Raw genomic sequence first — 18,724 nt, forward strand, 5'->3', positions numbered from 1 at the left:
AGTACAACGATGGTGCTTATAGGTTTAGGATGTCTTCCTGGAGAATATCATCTCAATCTCTGGCACTGTTGGTTGATCTGTGGTCTGTGCAGATGGTCAGTTCACATCTTTCTGATCAGCTGCCTGCATTGAAAGAACAGCTTCTCCAGTTGTGCGTATGTTCATTTTTTATTAATTCATGGGATGTGGGCATCGCTGGCCAGGCCAGCATTTATTGCCAATCCCTAATTTCCCTTGAGAAGGTGGTGATGAGCTGCCTTCTTGAACCACTGCAGTCCGTGTGGGGTAGGTACACCCACAGTGCTGCTAGGAAGGGAGTTCCGGGATTTTGACCCAGCGACAGTGAAGGAACAGCAATATAGTTCCAAGTCAGGATGGTGTGTGACTTGGAGGGGATCTTGCAGGTGGTGGTCTTCCCATGCATTTGCTGCCCTTGTCCTTCTAGTTGGTAGAGGTCGTGGGTTTGGAAGGTGCTGTCTAAGGAGCCTTGATGCGTTGCTGCAGTGCATCTTGTAGATGGTACACACTGCTGCCACTGAGTGCCGGTGGTGGAGGAAGTGAATGTTTGTAGATGGGGTGCCAATCATGCGGGTTGCTTTGTCCTGGATGGTGTCGAGCTTCTTGAGTGTTGTTGGAGCTGCACCCAACCAGGCAAGTGGAAAGTATTCCATCACGCTCCTGACTTGTGCCTTGCAGATGGTGGACAGGCTTTGGGGAGTCAGGAGGTGAGTTACTCGCCGCAGGATTCCTAGCCTCTGACCTGCTCTTGTAGCCACGGTATTTATATGGCTACTCCAGTTCAATTTCTGGTCAATGGTAGCCCCTAGGATGTTGATTGTGGGGGATTCAGCAATGGTAATGCCATTGAATGTCAAGGGGAGATGGTTAGATTCTCTCTTGTTGGAGATGGTCATTGCCTGGCACTTGTGCGGCGCGAATGTTTCTTGCCACTTATCAGCCCAAGCCTGGATATTGTCCAGGTCTTGCTGCATTTCTACACGGACTGCTTCAGTATCTGAGGAGTCACGAATGGTGCTGAACATTGTGCAATCATCAGCGAACATCCCCACTTCTGACCTTATGATTGAAGGAAGGTCAGTGATGAAGCAGCTGAAGATGGTTGGGCCTAGGACACTACCTGAGGAACTCCTGCAGTGATGTCCTGGAGCTCAGATGATTGACCTCCAACAACCACAACCATCTTCTGTTGCGCTAGGTATGACTCCAACCACCGGAGAGTTTTCCCCCTGATTCCCATTGACCTCAGTTTTGCTAGGGCTCCATGTCTGAACCAAGGCTGTAATGAGGTCAGGAGCTGAGTGACCCTGGCGGAACCCAAACTGAGCGTCACTGAGAAGGTTATTGCTCAGCAAGTGCCGCTTGATGGCACTGTTGATGACACCGTCCATCACTTTACTGATGATCGAGAGTAGGCTGATAGGGCGTTAATTGGCCAGGTTGGACTTGTCCTGCTTTTTGTGTACAGGAAATACCTGGGCAATTTTCCACATTTCCGGGTAGATGTCAGTGTTGTAGCTGTACTGGAACAGCTTGGCTAGGGGCACGGCAAATTCTGGAGCACAGGTCTTCATTACTATTGCCGGAATATTGTCAGGGCCCATAGCCTTTGCAGTATCCAGTGCCTTCAGTCGTTTCTTGATATCACGCAGAGTGAATCGAATTGGCTGAAGTCTGGCATCTGTGATGCTGGGGACTTCAGGAGGAGGCTGAGATGGATCATCAACTCGGCACTTCTGGCTGAAGATTGTTGCAAATGCTTCAGCCTTATCTTTTGCACTGATGTGCTGGGCTCCCCCATCATTGAGGATGGGGATATTTGTGGAGCCCCCTCCTCCAATTAGTTGTTTAATTGTCCACCACCATTCACGGCTGGATGTGGCAGGACTGCAGCGCTTAGATCTGATTCGTTGGTTATGGGATCACTTAGCTCTGTCTATCGCATGCTGCTTACGCAGTTTGGCATGCAGATAGTCCTGTGTTGTAGCTTCACCAGGTTGACACCTCATTTTGAGGTATGCCTGGTGCTGCTCCTGGCATGCCCTCCTGCACTCTTCATTGAACCAGGGTTGGTCACCTGGCTTGATGGTAATGGTAGAGTGGGGGATATGACGGGCCATGAGGTTACAGATTGTGGTTGAGTACAATTCTGATGCTGCTGATGGCCCACAGCGCCTCATGGATGCCCAGTTTTTCATTGCTAGATCTGTTCGAAATCTATCCCATTTAGCACGGTGGTAGTGCCACACAACACGAAGGAGGGTATCCTCAATGTGAAGGCAGGACTTTGTCTCCACAATGACTGTGTGGTGGTCACTCCTACCATTACTGTCATGGACAGATGCATCTGCAGCAGGCAGATTGGTGAGGACGAGGTCAAGTATGTTTTCCCCTCTTGTTGGTTCCCTCACCACCTGCCGCATACCCAGTCTAGCAGATATGTACTTTAGGACTCGGCCAGCTCGGTCAGTAGTGGTGCTACCGAGCCACTGTTGGTGATGGACATTGAAGTCCCCCACCCAGAGTAAATCCTGTACCCTTGCCACCCACAGTGCTTCCTCCAACATGGAGGAGTACTGATTCATCAGCTGAGGGAGGATGGTAGGTGGAAATCAGCAGGAGGTTTTCTTGTCCATGTTTGACCTAATGCCAAGAGACTTCATGGGGTCCAGAGTCGATGTTGAGGACTCCCAGGGCAACTCCGTCCCTACTGTATACCACTGTGCCGCCACCTGTGCTGGGTCTGTCCTGCTGGTGGGACACGACGTACCCGGGGATGGTGATGGCAGTGTCTGGCACATTGTCTGTCAGGTATGATTCCATGAGTATGATTATGTCAGGCTGTTGCTTGACTAGTCTGTGAGACAGCTCTCCCAACTTTGGCACAAGCCCCCAGATGTAAGGAGGACTTTGCAGGGTCAACAGGGCTGGGTTGCCGTTGTCGTTTCCGGTGCCTAGCTCGAAGCCAAGTGGTCCGTCCGGCTTCATTCCTTTTTATTGACTTCGTAGCTGTTAGATACAACTGAGTGGCTTGCTAGGCCATTTCAGAGGGCATGTAAGAGTTAACCACATTGCTGTGGATCTGGAGTCACACGTAGGCCAGGCCAGGTAAGGACAGCAGATTTCCTTCCCTAAAGGACATTAGTGAACCAGATGGGATTTTACAACAATCGACAAGGGTTTCATGGCCATCATTAGACTAGCTTTTTAATTCCAGATTTATTAACTGAATTCAAATTCCACCTTCTGCTGTGGTGAGATTCGAACCTATGTCCCCAGAGCAATACCCTGGGTCTCTGGGTTACTAGTCCAGTGACAATATCATTACGCCACCACCTCCCCTGCGGTGGCAACAATGTGCCTGCGGTTGCGACGGTATATCTGGTTGTTCACTTCCACCGTGTACGATCACATTGACAACTGTTCTACGCGGTTCCAAGTTGCCACTTGGGCTGACCTTTGTTGAGACAGTTCAAGGTTTGTCCCCTTACTGGCTCTCCAATGTTCAATTCTGGCAATGGTTTGGCAGTTTTGTCAAAATGAACAAAGAACAAAGAACAGTACAGCATAGGAACAGGCCATTCGGCCCTCCAAGCCTGCGCCGATCTTGATGCCTGTCTAAACTAAAACCTCTGCACTTCCAGGGTCCGTATCCCTCTATTCCCATCCTATTCATGTATTTGTCAAGATGCCTCTTAAACGTTGCTATCGTAAAAAAAAAAATTAGCTTTCTGCCATTTCACCTTGATAATGTCACTCACACCTGTTACTAATTCTGGCTGCAGTGGCTTTTTTGCTATTGGAAGAGTAGTTTGGATCCAACGTAACATTAGTCTTTGTACTGGACTACTTTCCATGCCTTCAATGGGTGTATTTCTCGATTTCTTTATGATTCCTTTGGCAATTTTCACTGGCGCCTCAGCCTTTCCATTGCACTGGGGATAGTGTGGAGATGATGTTTGGTGTTGAATTTCCCAGTCCTGTATGAAGCAGCTGAATTCTTCACTTGTGAACTGAGGGCCATTGTCGCCCATCACAATGTCTAGAATGTCATAACGACCGATGTGTGCTTTCAGGCGTTCTACAGTCTAACCGATAGTTATTGAAGTCAGCAGGTCTACCTCCCAATAGTCAGAATGGTAGTCTACAGTGACAAGATAATCTGCTCCTGCGAGAGCGAAGAGGTCCACTCCCAGCTTCATCCATGTTCTGTCTGGGAAGTCATGTGTCATCAGCAGCTCTTTAGCTTGCTTAGCTTGGTACTTATTATACACACTGCACAGGCTGACGTGGTCCTTAATTTCATTGCTCATGTTTGGCCAGTTGAGCACTTCTCTTGCCTTCCTCAGACTCGACTCAATTCCTTGGTGTCAATTCCATGGATGCATTTTAGCATCTCTCCTCTCAACTCCTTAGGGAGAATGACTCTATTTCCTTTGTACAGGATGCCACCTTGGGCTGTCAATTCATCTCTGTATGCCTAATACGCGAGTGAGTAACACTCTCTAAATAGGATTGTTGATTTAAAGTTATTCCAGACTTAGTAGATTTTCCTGCCTGTTCCACAATTGTTACATCCTTCCATTTATTAGAGCCCTCTGGAATATATGTTACCCAAATACCTACTCGGGCAACTGTCCTTTGGATGCGATAGCTCTTTCTTGAACACCATTATCACTCACATTACTATCCAACCCTTGATCTGTCTCATTCTGTTCCTCAGGACCTTCATCACAAAACACGTGATCGTTTGTGGTAAAAGGTGCCTCATTTCCCTCTATCAGCTGCTCAGATTCTGAGATTTTGCAATCAACCCTGATTAATCATGAGCAATGATTCGTAACAGTTTGATTTCCATGCTTGATAGCTACTGGGCTGGATTTTCTGTGGCCGCTGCCAAGTATGCCCGCCACCACCAACCACCACCCCCCCCCACAACCCCCTCCACCATTCCCAACATCGAGGGCTCTGTAAAATTCAGCCCACTATCTTACCATCACAACCTATTGCCTTACCAGAGTTCTTCTATTCCCTATGATCCTCTTTTATAATATACCAAATCTCCAGAATTAAATTCCACCTCATATGGCCTTATACGATGCCTCAGAGCTCTCTGAATTTTCTCAGAGACCTCAGCCTTGATGAAAGCCCATCTCCCTGCATGTAAAGCATTCAAACGTGCAGAAAAAATTGAACTAATTGTAGTACTTTCTAGAGTAGGAGCACTGTCACACAATACCGAAGGCAATTTGGGATTCCACACATAGACAATTGATAGGGCCTATATCCGCCAACCATCTGAAACAAATTCTTTGCATGAACCACCCATGTCAGGGCAGTTGTCAACTTGCAGTTTGGTTGGTCAGCTAAGATTTTATGTAGCATTCATCAATCACTGTGTGATTCCTTTCACAGAGCCCATTGCTAAAATCACTTTCAGCTGCAGTGTTCATAACCATAATGTTTGTGTTTTCACACATGTCTCTGAACTCGTTATTGACAAATTCTGCTCCATTATCAGTCAGAAACTTAGCTGGTGCCTCAAGTCCAGTCCTTATCTATTTCTCCATGATCTATAATCACCATTTTGTCCTTGCTACCTATTATTGTAGAAAGACTAAGTCTAGTTTCTAGGCCTATAAAATGTCATATGAAAATGTTCTTGCCTTTGTCCCACACCTTTAAATCCATGGCAACTACCTTATTAAAGTCACGTGCCAATGGAAGGCTTACAATAGGATGTGACAGCGTCCTCCGATACTTTTTACAGATTTCACACTTTTTATTAATCTCTTCTATTATCCTTGTATACTCTTCATCAATCACACTTGCATCCTTTAGCAGGGTTTTTCATCTTTGACAAGATGGGTGAGCAAATTGTGTAACTTTAAGACAATTTGCTTTTTATCTCTCTGATTCTTATCGTCTGATGCCATTAATAATTCTTTAACATTCTGGCCAGAAACATCATGTTGTGTTAAGGGGATACAATAATGCCTTAACTGGGTAAACTGCAAATTCACTAACTTTCCAAAAACAATTGCCTTATCATGCTCCATATCAAGTTTCATTTGTACCTTTTTCATTGAAGGTTTACTCAACAGTAAAGGTATCTCACTAGAGACGACATCATTACTGATAAAGTGGCTTACTCCAGCTATTTTACATGGAATTATTACTCCCCTCAGTGACTTCAATGTGTTGTCATCACCTAACATAAAGCTGGTAGTGCTTTTATGCTCTGTAACCTTGCATCGATCCTCACTACTGAGTGAATCTAGATAACATTGAAACAAATCTGTTCTACATACTGTTGATGTGCAAGCACTATCTAATACAGCACATTTGAATGAATCCACAACTAACACATTCATCACATGACTAAAACTCCTTGTGACTAGTACAATTTGTTCAGATTCATCAGTAGCTTCCTCTTCTGCCTCAGAATTCTCTGCATCATGTGGTATTTCAAGGACACTGCCTCTCTGCTTTGGGCAGTTCATTGCATAATGATACTTTGAGTCACACCTGAAGCACCTATTAAGTATTCCTGGGGCATTCCTGGGATTTATTCGCCTATCATTACTGTTCCAATTCTGTCTTCCACTGTAATAGTCAGACCTGCTAAAGGTACTTTCCGCCTCATTCTCAGCCTGAGCCTCAGTCTTTAACTCTTCCATTGTACCTATGCCTGCATCCAGTATCTGGACCATTTCAAAATCCAGTAAACATTGAGTTCTCCATTCTTTGTGTCACCGCAGAATGCCCTGTTTGTTCGATCAGGGATGAAAGAAATGACTATTTCCCCAGGAATTCCTTTAAGGCAGCAGACATCTGATTTTACAGGGAGTTTTTTTATCTGAGAACCGAACCCTAGTTAGAACCAAGACCCTGTCCATATGCACCCTCGCACAATCTAGCAATTTAAATGCGAGCACTGAACCAGGGATTTCCAAATTGAATTTCTTCAATCTTCTATATAGTCCGTTAAAGTCCATGATATATTCCTCCATTGGATAATCATCTGTGTTCCAAAATCTATCAAAGTCTCACCATGCCTCATATGCATTCAATAGGTCATCTTTCTTGTAAATTTCATCCAAGTGTTCTAACAGAAGATCCAACCCTTCATCAGTATCCAACTGACAAGCATCCAGTTCACAAAACACTTTACTTCTGATTTTCCTTTTGGTAGGAAGTGAAAACGCCAAGGCCTTACCTTGTTTCCTGTTTGACACATAACCCGTGTCCACATATCCAGTTTATTCTTCCACCGGTCATATGGTTCAGAATCAGAGAACATCAGAAGGTAATCATACCCTGACAATTTATATTTGCTGTCTGCCATATTTTCCACAATAGCCAGTGAGATTTTAGTTTTAAAAAATCTCAGTTTCCAACCTTCAGCTTTCAGCAACCATCCTCTGCTACCATGTCAAATTCTAGAACACTTATTGTGGAAGGGAAATGCTGGAGCCTATCTTTACTCAGTTTCTTTCCCCAAGTCAAAAAAAGCCCCCTGCTGGGTATTTATTGGAAAACAGGTGCCTTCCAGTAACTGGTTACAATACTGAGCTCTCAGTGACCCTTGTAAAAAAAAATCCATGGACTCCTTTTCAGTTTTAAAACACAAAATCACCAAAATGTAACAACAAAAAATTAAGCACTCATAACAATGGTGATGGAGAAGTCTGGGACATTGGCTGTAAGGTATGATTCAGTGAGTTTTACTATATTAAGCTGTTGCTTGACTAGTCTTTGGAACAGCTCTTCCAATTTTGGCACAAGTCCCCAGATGTTTGTGAGGAGTACTTTGCAGAGTCGACCAGGCAGGGTGTGCCTTTGCCACTTCCAGTGCCTTGGTCAATGCTGGGTGGTCCGTCTGGTTTTATTATGTTTTGACTTTTCTGTAGCGGTTACTGAGTAGCTTGCTAGGCCATTTCAGAGGGTAGTTAAGAGTCAATCACATTGCAGTAGGACTGGAGTTGCATGTAGGTCAGACCTGGTAAGGACGGCAGATTTCCTTCCCTCAAGGACATTAGTGAACCAGATGGGTTTTTACAACAATCCGGTAGTTTCATGGTCACCACTACTGAGACTAGTATTTTCTTTAATCCCAGATTTATTAAACAATTGAATTTAAATTCCACCAGCTGCCATGGTGGGATTTGAACTCATATCGCCTGAGCATTAGTCCGGGCCTCTGGATTACTAATGCAGTAACATTACCTCTATGCCACTGTTCCACATTTCCTGGCTGTCTCTGGCTTTGCTAACAGCTCTAAAATGCAATCTTTGGGGTAGCCATTGCACTTTGTCCTTGCGGAAATCCATTACCATAATGGGCTTTTAAGAAGTCAGTGCAGAGATAGGTGTTGGTAGGACCAAAACAATTTGGAGCAAGTAAGGTACGACCAGTCAGGGTCCCCATTCCTGATTCCTCAGGCTTCAACTGAATTGCATTCATTTGGAAAAGGTACTGGAAGGGTGTTCAATACTTTGGAGCCGTCTCCCGGCAGGGAGTCAGAAGAGAGCAGGAGGTCAGATTGTGAACAATAATGCTGTTTATGGTAACAAACAGAAGTTTCCTTATGAGTTAACTGAGCTGCCGTTTTATTGCTGCAAATTAACATTGACAAGAGTGAGCTGACCCATCAGTGAACACTTTACTGTGCCTATACATCTGATTGTGTTCTCCTTTCCTATTTTAGGCTGGTGGCCCAATTCCATTTTTAGAAATGCTGTCTGCGACTATCAGATCAGTGGCAGAGTTTGAGCCGTAAAGTTTCATTGCCAGTGAAACTCTATCAAGGACCAAGTCTGCTTTGCTTCATCATGGAAATGTGATTTCACTTTGGCAAGTCTAATCCAGGAATACTTCTCGAGCAAAGGGTTGGAAGAGTCCTTAAACTAATCGCTACAGAACTGGATCCATATCATAATAAGGGTGATTATTTTAGTGAAAGGATAAAAACAGGTACTAAATGGGTGGTGTACTAATAAGATACACCTATTTGAAAGTCCAGTTTTAGCATGCAATTTGCTGACTACCATAACTTGAACATGCCTGGAGGTGCTAAAACAGACACTTGCAGGTTTAGCATTCAAACACTGATTAGAAGCAATTTTGTGGAGCAGTGTATGTGGGCTCCACCTACCCACTTGCATTGATGGTATGGAGTGTGTTGGTTGACTCGCAGTGGCAGGTTGCAGGATGGTTCTGGGACCAAGTGAGAGGATGCACAGGCTCTCAGACAAGGCACTGGAGTTCCTGCTTGAGAGGGTCCAGAGGAGGATGGATGTCCTATACCCGTAGTGGGAAAGGAGTCCACCTCACCCTCCTGGCCCTCTCTCCTGCAGCAGAGGGGCTGCTCTGCCTGGCCTCCCAACCTCCACCCACGCCTCCTGCAGACCAAGGGGGACCCCTAGCAAGATGCACAGGACCAAGCACTCTCTTTCTCCTGGTGACTCCCATAATGTATCCAATAAGATGGAATAGCACAGCACTTACTCTTTTTCGATGAAGTCCCCAGAGAGAAATGCCAAAATAAATTGCTGAAGTGTTGGTGAAGTCTTGACGAACTGTCCCAGCAAGTTTCCTGAGAGAAAGAGAGAAAGCTCGGGGGAACATACTAGTGACTCTGCACCATTGTGCTAATGTCGTGGGGGAATCACTGACTGGAGTTTCTTTTGTGCTTGGAGACCTGAGGTGGATAGGACTCCCAAATGAAAGAGTTTATTTGTACCGTGTCAGAAACAAGAGCAAGTTGGGCAATCAAGTCCCAGTGGTTGCATCTCCTTTGAGATAAATCAATGAGTTAAGATATGTATCTTAGAGACAGCTGTATCATTCATCACCCTCTCAGTCTTGCACTTACTGCCTTCGCTCTAGGAATTCCCTGCTTAACTATGAGAGAGCAATCTGACTCCATCATTGCTGTATGTCCACTGTGACATACCAATGGAGGCATTTCTTTCTAAAAGTGGCTGCAAGGAATAGTCAACTCTCAAACACAAATTAATGCCTCAAACTGTCTAATTCCACCATAAATTTGAAGTTAAAAGAGGGCGTTGAAAACCAGACACCGATTTCCTGACTATAATTCCTGTAGGAACAACTACACCCACCTGACATAACAACCACTGTGGATACATCCACAAGGCTCCCCATGATATCAAGAAACTACTGAAGGCATTGGATACTGCAAAGGCTATGGGCCTTGACAATTTCCCAGCAATAGTACTGAAGACCTGTGCTCCAGAATTTGCCGCACCCCTAGCCAAGCTGTTCCAGTACAGCTACAACACTGGCACCTACCCGGCAATGTTGAAAATTGTCCAGTTATATCCTGTACACAAAAAGCAGGACAAGTCCAACCCATCCAATTACCGCCCCATCAGTCTACTCTCAATCATCAGTAAAGTGATGGAAGGTATCGTTAACAGTGCATTCAAGCAGCACTTGCTTAACAACATCCTGCTCAGTGATGCTCAGTTTGGGTTCCGCCAGGGCTACTCAGCTCTTGACCTCATTACTGCCTTGGTTCAAACATGGACAAAAGAGCTGAACTCAAGATGTGAGGTGAGAGTGACTGCCCTTGACATCAAGGCAGCATTTGACCGAGTATGGCATCAAGGAGCCCTAGCAAAACTGGAGTCAATGGGAATCAGGGGGAAAACTCTCCGCTGGTTGGAGTCATACTTAGCACAAAGGAAGATGGTTGTGGTTGTTGGAGGTCAATCATCTCAGTTCCAGGACATCACTGCAGGAGTTCCTCAGGGTAATGTCCTGGGCCCAACCATCTTTAGCTGCTTCATCAATGACCTTCCTTCAATCATAAAACCAGAAGTGGGGATGTTCGCTGATGATTGCACCATGTTCAGCACCATTGGCGACTGCTCAGATACTGAAGCAGTCCGTGTGGAAATGCAGGAAGACCTAAAGGCAGACAAATTGCCAGGACCTGATAAAGGCAGATAAGTCGCCAGGACCTGATGGGTTACATCCAAGGGCTTTAAAGGAAGTTGAGATAGTGGAGGCATTGATCGAAATATTCCAGAACTCACTGGATTCCGGGAGGGTCTCAGCGGATTGGAAAACTGCTAATGTGAAGGGAGGGAGACAAAAAGCAGGAAACTATAGGCCAGTCAGCCTAACATCGGTCATTGGGAAAATTCTAGGGTCCATTATTAAGGAAGAAATAGCAGGACATTTAGAAAAGCTTAACGCAATCAAACAGAGTCAACATGGTTTTGTGAAAGGGAAATCATGTTGACAAATTTGCTAGAGTTCTTTGAGGATATAACAAGCAGAGTTGATAATGGGGAACCGGTAGATGTAGTGTATTTGGATTTCCAGTTGGCATTCGATAAGATGCCACATAAAGGATTATTGCACAAGATAGGAGCTCACGGTATTGGGGGTAATGTATTAGCATGGATTGAGGATTGGTTAACACACAGAAAACAGAGAGTCAGGATTAATGGGTCTTTTTCAGGTTGGAAAGACGTAACTAGTGGAGTGCCACAAGGATCAGTCCTAGGGCCTCAAATATTTACTATCTATATTAATGTCTCGGAGGAGGGCGCAGAGTGTAATATATCCAAATTTGCTGATGATACCAAAATAGGTGGGAGGGCATGTTGTGATGAGGACATAAGGAATCTGCAAGGGGATATAGCTAGGTTGAGTGAATGGGCAAAAACTTTGCAGATGGAGTTTAATATAGGGAAGTGTGAGGTCATGCACTTTGGTAGGAAGAATCAAAAGGCAGACTACTATTTAAATGGAGGGAGACTTCAAAAAAGTGCAGCACAGAGGAATTTGGGTGTTCTTGTGCATGAAACACAAAAGTTAGCATGCAGGTGCAGGAAGTAATTAAGAAGGCAAAAGGAATTTTGGCCTTTATTGCTAGGGAGTTGGAGTTTAAAAATAGGGAAGTCTTGTTACAACTGTACAGGATGTTGGTGAGGCCGCACTTGGAGTACAGTGTACAGTTTTGGTCCCCGTATTGAAGAAAGGATATACTGGCATTGGAGGCAGTTCAAAAGAGATTCACTAGGCTGATTCCTGGGATGAAGGGGTTGACTTATCAAGAACGACTTTATTCATTAGAGTTTAGAAGAATGAGTGATGATCATATTGAAATGTACAAGATTCTGAGGGGGTTTGACAGGGTAGATGTTGAAAAGATGTTTCCACTAGTAGGGAATCTCGAACTGGGGGACATAGTTACATAATAAGGGGACACTCATTTAAAACTAAGATGTGAAGGAATTTCTTCTCTCAGAGGGTAGTGAATGTCTGGAATTCTCTACCTCGGAGAGTTGTGGAGGCTAGATCACTGAAAGTATTTAAAGAGAAGGTAGATAGATTTTTGAAATATTGTGGAGTTGAGGGCCATGAGGAGCTGGCACAAAAGAAGAGTTGAGGTCTGGGGCAGATCAGCCATGACCTTATTGAATGGTGGGCCAGGCTTGAGGGGCCGAATGGCCTATTCATGCTGCTATTTCATATGTTCTTATAATATCGAGACTTGGGCTGATAAGTGGCAAGTAACATTCATGCCACACACATGCCAGGCAATGACCATCTCCAACAAGAGAGAATCTAACCATTTCCCCTTGACATTCAACGGCATTACAGTCGCTGAATTCCCCACCATCAACATCCTGGCGGTTACCATTGACCAGAAACTGAACTGGAATAGCCACATAAATACCGTGGCTACAAGAGCAGGTCAGAGGCTAGGAATCCTGCGGTGACTAACTCACCTTCTGACTCCCCAAAGCCTGTCCACCATCTACAAGGCACAAGTCAGGAGTGTGATGGAATACTCTCCACATACCTGGATGACTGCAGTTTCAACAACAATCAAGAAGCTCAACACCATCCAGGACAAAGCAGCCTGCTTGATTGGCATCCCATCGACAAACATTCACTCCCTCCACCACCGACGCACAGTGGCAGCAGTGTGTTCCATCAACAAGATGCACTGCAGCAACACACCAAGGCTCCTTAGACAGCACCTTCCAAACCCGCGACCTCTACCACCTAGAAGGACAAGGGCAGCTGCTGCATGGGAACACAGAATAAGAAGAATCACAGAAGAATACAGTGCAGAAGAGGCCCTTCGGCCCATCAAGTCTGCACCGATGCATTAAAAACACCTGACCTGTCTACCTAATCCCATTTGTCAGCACTTGGTCCATAGCCTTGAATGTTATGACGTGCCAAGTGGTCATCCAGGTACTTTTTAAAGGATGTGAGGCAACCCGCCTCTACAACCCTCTGGGTAAAAATGTTCTTCCTCAAATCCCTCTTAAACCTCCTGCCCCTCACCTTAAACTTGTGACCCCTCGTAACTGACCCTTCAACTAAGGGGAACAGCTGCTCCCTATCCACCCTGTCCATGCCCCTCATAATCTTGTACACCTCGATCAGGTCACCCCTCAGTCTTCTCTGCTCCAGCGAAAACAACCCAAGCCTATCCAACCTCTCTTCATAGCTTAAATGTTCCATCCCAGGCACCATCCTGGTGAATCGCCTCTGCACCCCCTCCAGTGCAATCACATCCTTCCTATAATGTGGCGACCAGAATTGCACACAGTACTCCAGCTGTGGCCTTACCAAAGATCTATACAACTCCAACATGACCTCCCTGCTTTTGTAATCTATGCCTCAATTGCAAAAGGCAAGTGTCCCAATATGCCTTTTTCACCACCCTATTAACCTGCCCTTCTGCCTTCAGAGATCTATGGACAAACACGCCAAGGTCCCTTTGTTCCTCAGAACTTCCCAGTGTCAGGCCATTCATTGAATACTTCCGTGTCACATTACTCCTTCCAAAGTGTATCACCTCACACTTTTCAGGGTTAAATTCCATCTGCCACTTTTCTGCCCATTTGACCATCCCGTCTATATCTTCCTGTAACCCAAGACACTCAACCTCACTGTTAACCATTAGGCCAATCTTTGTGTCATCCGCGAACTTACTGATCCTACCCCCCCCCCCCCCCCCACATAGTCATCTATGTCGTTTATAGAAATGACAAACAAAAGGGGACCCAGCACAGATCCCTGTGGTATGCCACTGGACACTGGCTTCCAGTCACTAAAACAGCCGTCTGTCATCACTCTCTGTCTCCTACAGCTAAGCCAATTTTGAATCCACCTTATCAAGTTACCCTGTATCCCATGTGCATTTGCTTTCTTGATAAGTCTACCATGTGGGACCTTGTCAAAGGCTTTGCTGAAATCCATGTAAACTACATCAACTGCACTACCCTCATCTACACACCTGGTCACATGCTCAAAAAAATCAATCAAATTTGTTAGGCATGACCTCCCTCTGACAAAGCCATGCTGACTATTCCTAATCAAATTTTGTCTCTCCAAGTGGAGATAGATTCTCTCCTTCAGAATTTTCCCCAATAGTTTCCCTACCACTGACATGAGACTCACTGGTCTGTAGTTCCCTGGCTTATCTCTACAACCTTTCTTAAATAGTGGGACCACATTAGCTGTTCTCCAGTCCTCTGGCACCTCCCCTGTGGCCAGAGAGGAATTAAAAATTAGGGTCAGAGCCCCTGCAATTTCCACCCTCACCTCCCACAGCATCCTGGGACACAAATTGTCCGGACCTGGAGATTTGTCCAATTTTAAGCCTGCCAAAGCCTCCAATACCTTGTCACTCCCTATGACAATTTGTTCAAGAACCTCAGTCTCTCTCTCTGAGTTCCATATCTACATCCTCATTCTCTTGGGTGAAGACAGATGTGAAGTATTCATTCAACACCCTACCAATGTCCTCTGGCTCCATCCACAGAGTTCCCCCTTGGTCCCTAATGGGTCCTACTCTTTCCCTGGTTATCCTCTTCCTATTGATATACTTATAGAATATCTTAGGATTTTCCCTACATTTACCAGCCAGAGCTTTCTCATATCCCCTCTTTGCTCTCCTAATTGCTTTCTTAAGCTCCATCCTACACTTTCTGTTCTCCACTAATGCTTCCGTTGATTTGCTCTCCTTGTATTTGCTAAAAGCTTCTCTTTTCCTTCTCATCATACCCTGAATATTTCTGGTCATCCATGGTTCTCTGGGCTTGTTGCTCCTACCTGTTACCCTAGAGGGAACATGTTGGGCCTGTACCCTCCCCATTTCCTTTTTGAATGTCCCCCACTGCTCTTCTGTAGATTTGCCGACAAGTAACTCTTTCCAGTCTACCTTGGCCAGATCCTGCCTTATTTTACTAAAATTCACTCTCCCCCAATCCAAAACCTTTTTTTGCAACTTGTCTATTTCTTTCTCCATAACAAGGTTAAATTGTACCATGTTGTGGTTGCTTACACCAAAATGCTCCCCCACCAACACATCAACCACCTGTCCGGCTTCATTCCCCAGAATTAGGTCGAGCACTGCACCCTCCCTTGTTGGATCCTCTACATATTGAGCTAAAAAGTTCTCCTGTATACATTTTAAGAACTCTACTCCATCTAAGCCCTTAACATGATGACTACCCCAATTAATGTTGGGAAAGTTGAAATCACCTAATATAATTACCCTATTATTATTTTTACATACCTCTGCAAATTGTGCACATATTTGCTCCTAAATTTCCTGCTGACTATCTAAGGGTCTATAATAAACACCTAGCAATGTGGCTGTCCCTTTTTTATTCCTAAACTCTACCCATAAAGCTTCATTTGATGCCCCCTCCTGAACATCATCTCTCCTTACTGCAGTAACTAACTTAACTAATATTGCAATGTCCCATCCTCTTTTACCCCCTCCTCTGTCTCGCCTGAAGATTCTATATCCCAGGATATTGAGCTGCCAATCCTGCCCCTCCCTCAACCATGTCTCCGTGATGGTTACTATATCACAATTCCCCGTGTCAATCCTTGCCCTTAACTCATCCGTTTTACCTGTAATACTCCTGGCATTAAAGTAGAGGCCATCCATCCTGATCTTACTCCCTTGAAACTTACTTCTGTTGTATGCCCTCTGACCTGTTTGATTTCCTGTGTTTAGCTGTGTCCCTATTCTGCTAGGAGTCTGCGTCCCCTCCCCCTGTCAAATTAGTTTAAACTCCTCCCAACAGCACTAGCAAACCTGCCAGCAAGGATGTTAGTCCCGTCTGGTTCAGATGTAACCGTCCCTCTTGTACAGGTCCCACTTTCCCCAGAAATGGTCCCAGTGGTCCAGGAATCTAAAACCCTCCCTCCTGCACCAACTCTTAAGCCACGCATTCATCTGTGCTAATCTCCTATTTCTATACTCGCTAGCACATGGCACTGGGAGTAATCCAGACATTACAACCCGAGAGCTCCTGCTTTTTAGTCTGCTGCCTAACTCCCTGAATTCTTGACGCAAGACCTCATCCCTCTTTCTACCTATGCCATTGGTACCAACATGTACCATGACCTCTGCCTTATTACCCTCCCCCTTCAGGATGCCCTGCAGCCATTCAGTGACATCCCGGACCCTGGCACCAGGGAGGCAACACACCATCCTGGAGTCACGGTGACGGCCACAATAGCGCCTATCTGTTCCCCTGACTATAGAATCCCCTCTTCCTCTCTTTCCCGCTTCCTGTGCAGACAGGCTGCTTGTGGTGCCAGAAGCTTGGCTCTGTCCGCACTCCCTGGAGGAACCAGCCTCATCAGCCTCCAAAATGGAATACCGATTTGCAAGCGGGATCCCAGGGGACTCCTGAACTACCTACCTGATTCTCTTGGACTGCCTGGTGGTCACCCATTCTCTTCCTTCCTCAAGTCCCTTCAGCTGCGGTGTGACCACCTCTCTATACGTGCTATCCACAATGCTCTCAGACTCGCGGATGCTCCACAGTGTTTCCAGCCGCCGTTCAAGCTCTGAAACCCGAGCTTCCAGGAGCTGCAGCTGGACACACTTCCTACACACTTGCTGGTCCCGGGGACTGGAAATGTTCCCGGATTCCCACATGCAGCAAGAGGAGCCAACCATGGCTTTAAGCTCTCCTGCCATGACTAAACCCTTTAAATTTAAAACCTTAGAAGACTATTATAATTTTAAAAAATCAACTAAGTCTTGCTACAACAATGACTTACAATTCAATCCAGCTTGAAAAATACCCACCAGGACTTACTCACCAGTCAGCTGTGCTCTGTGGAAACTCTCGGCTCCCCTCACGCTCTTTGAGGACAGGTAGGAAATGAAAGGAGCTCCTTGCTCCCTCTTCACCGAACTCCCTCAGTGACAAAATGCCCACTTTAGCACTCTAATGCAACCCAAGTAAGCACTCCAGTGCAAACAAAATGCACCACCACCTGCAAGTTCCCCTCCAAGCTACACACCATCCTGACTTGGAACTATATCACCGTTCCTTCACTGTCGGTGGGTCAAAATCCTGGAACTCTCTTCCTAACAGCACTGTGGGTGTACCTACCCCACGTGGACTGCAGCAGTTCTAGAAGGCAGCTTCTAGCCTGCCCCATCTTCTCAAGGGCAATAACCATGGGCAATAAATGCTGGCCTAGCCAATGAAGCCCATATCCCATGAATGAATAAAAAAAAGACCAGCATCGTGGGGGGAAAGCACTGCAATATTAGCAACAAATATGTGAACAATTCCTTAAAACCCTTTTGTGTACCAAATTAAGACAAATGAGAACATTTATCTTGCACATTGAGTGTAGAAAGACATTGCAAGGCACTTAACAGAAAGGTAATTGGACAAAAATTGACACCCTATTACGTTTTTACAACTTATTTGCCCAGCATTTCCTGGGTCCCCTCCACCCAGGAACAGAACACACTTGCCCCACCCAAAGGCAGAAATAGCATCATTTTCCTAAGCAGGGTTACAGCCTCGATAGATCCGCCTGAGGGATTAGTCTGGTGAACATCCGTTGCACTCCCTCTATGGCAAGTATATCCTTCCTCAGAATGAGGAGACCAAAACTGTACACAATACTCCAGGTACCGTCTCACAAAGGCTGTTTAATTGCAGAAAGACTTCTTTACTCCTGTACTCAAATCCCCTTGTGATGAAGGCCAACATACCATTTGCCTTCCTAATTGCTTGCTGCACCTGCATGCTGGCTTTTCGTGACTCATGAACAAGGACACCCAGGTCCCTTTGGACATCAACACTTTCCAACCTCTCACCATTTAAGAAATATTCTGCCTTTCTGTTTTTTCTGCTGAAATGGATAACTTCACACTTATTCACATTATATTCCATTTGCCATGTTCTTTCCCATTCATTTAGCCTGTCCAAGTCCCCTTGAAGCCTCCTTGCATCCTCCTCACAACTTACATCCTCACCTAGTTTTGTGCCATTAGCAAATTTGGAAATATTACATTTGGTCCCCACATCCAAATCATTTATATAGATTTTGAACAGCTGTGACTCCAGCACTGATCCTTGCAGTACCCAACAAGAAGAAAGGATGGCCACGCATTCCCATGGCTGTCAAGATCACCACATCCCTCAATTTCTTCACCTCCAGCTCCTTCCAGGGATCTGCTGGCGATATCTTCAGGTCCTCTCAATCTGCAGCTCACAGCTGTAACACCCAGGTCACCGATGACACAGATGAGATGAGTCAAACCCGGGGGGCTGTCAGTTTCACTTCACTCACAGGATTTCTAAGGTCGAGGGAGGTGTAGACAATGTCCCCTCTAATTTTTTTTAGTTTGCGCGGGTGATTTTTTTAAGT

This window comes from Heterodontus francisci, chromosome 25 (assembly GCF_036365525.1).
Source record: "Heterodontus francisci isolate sHetFra1 chromosome 25, sHetFra1.hap1, whole genome shotgun sequence".
Classification (NCBI taxonomy): Eukaryota; Metazoa; Chordata; class Chondrichthyes; order Heterodontiformes; family Heterodontidae; genus Heterodontus; species Heterodontus francisci.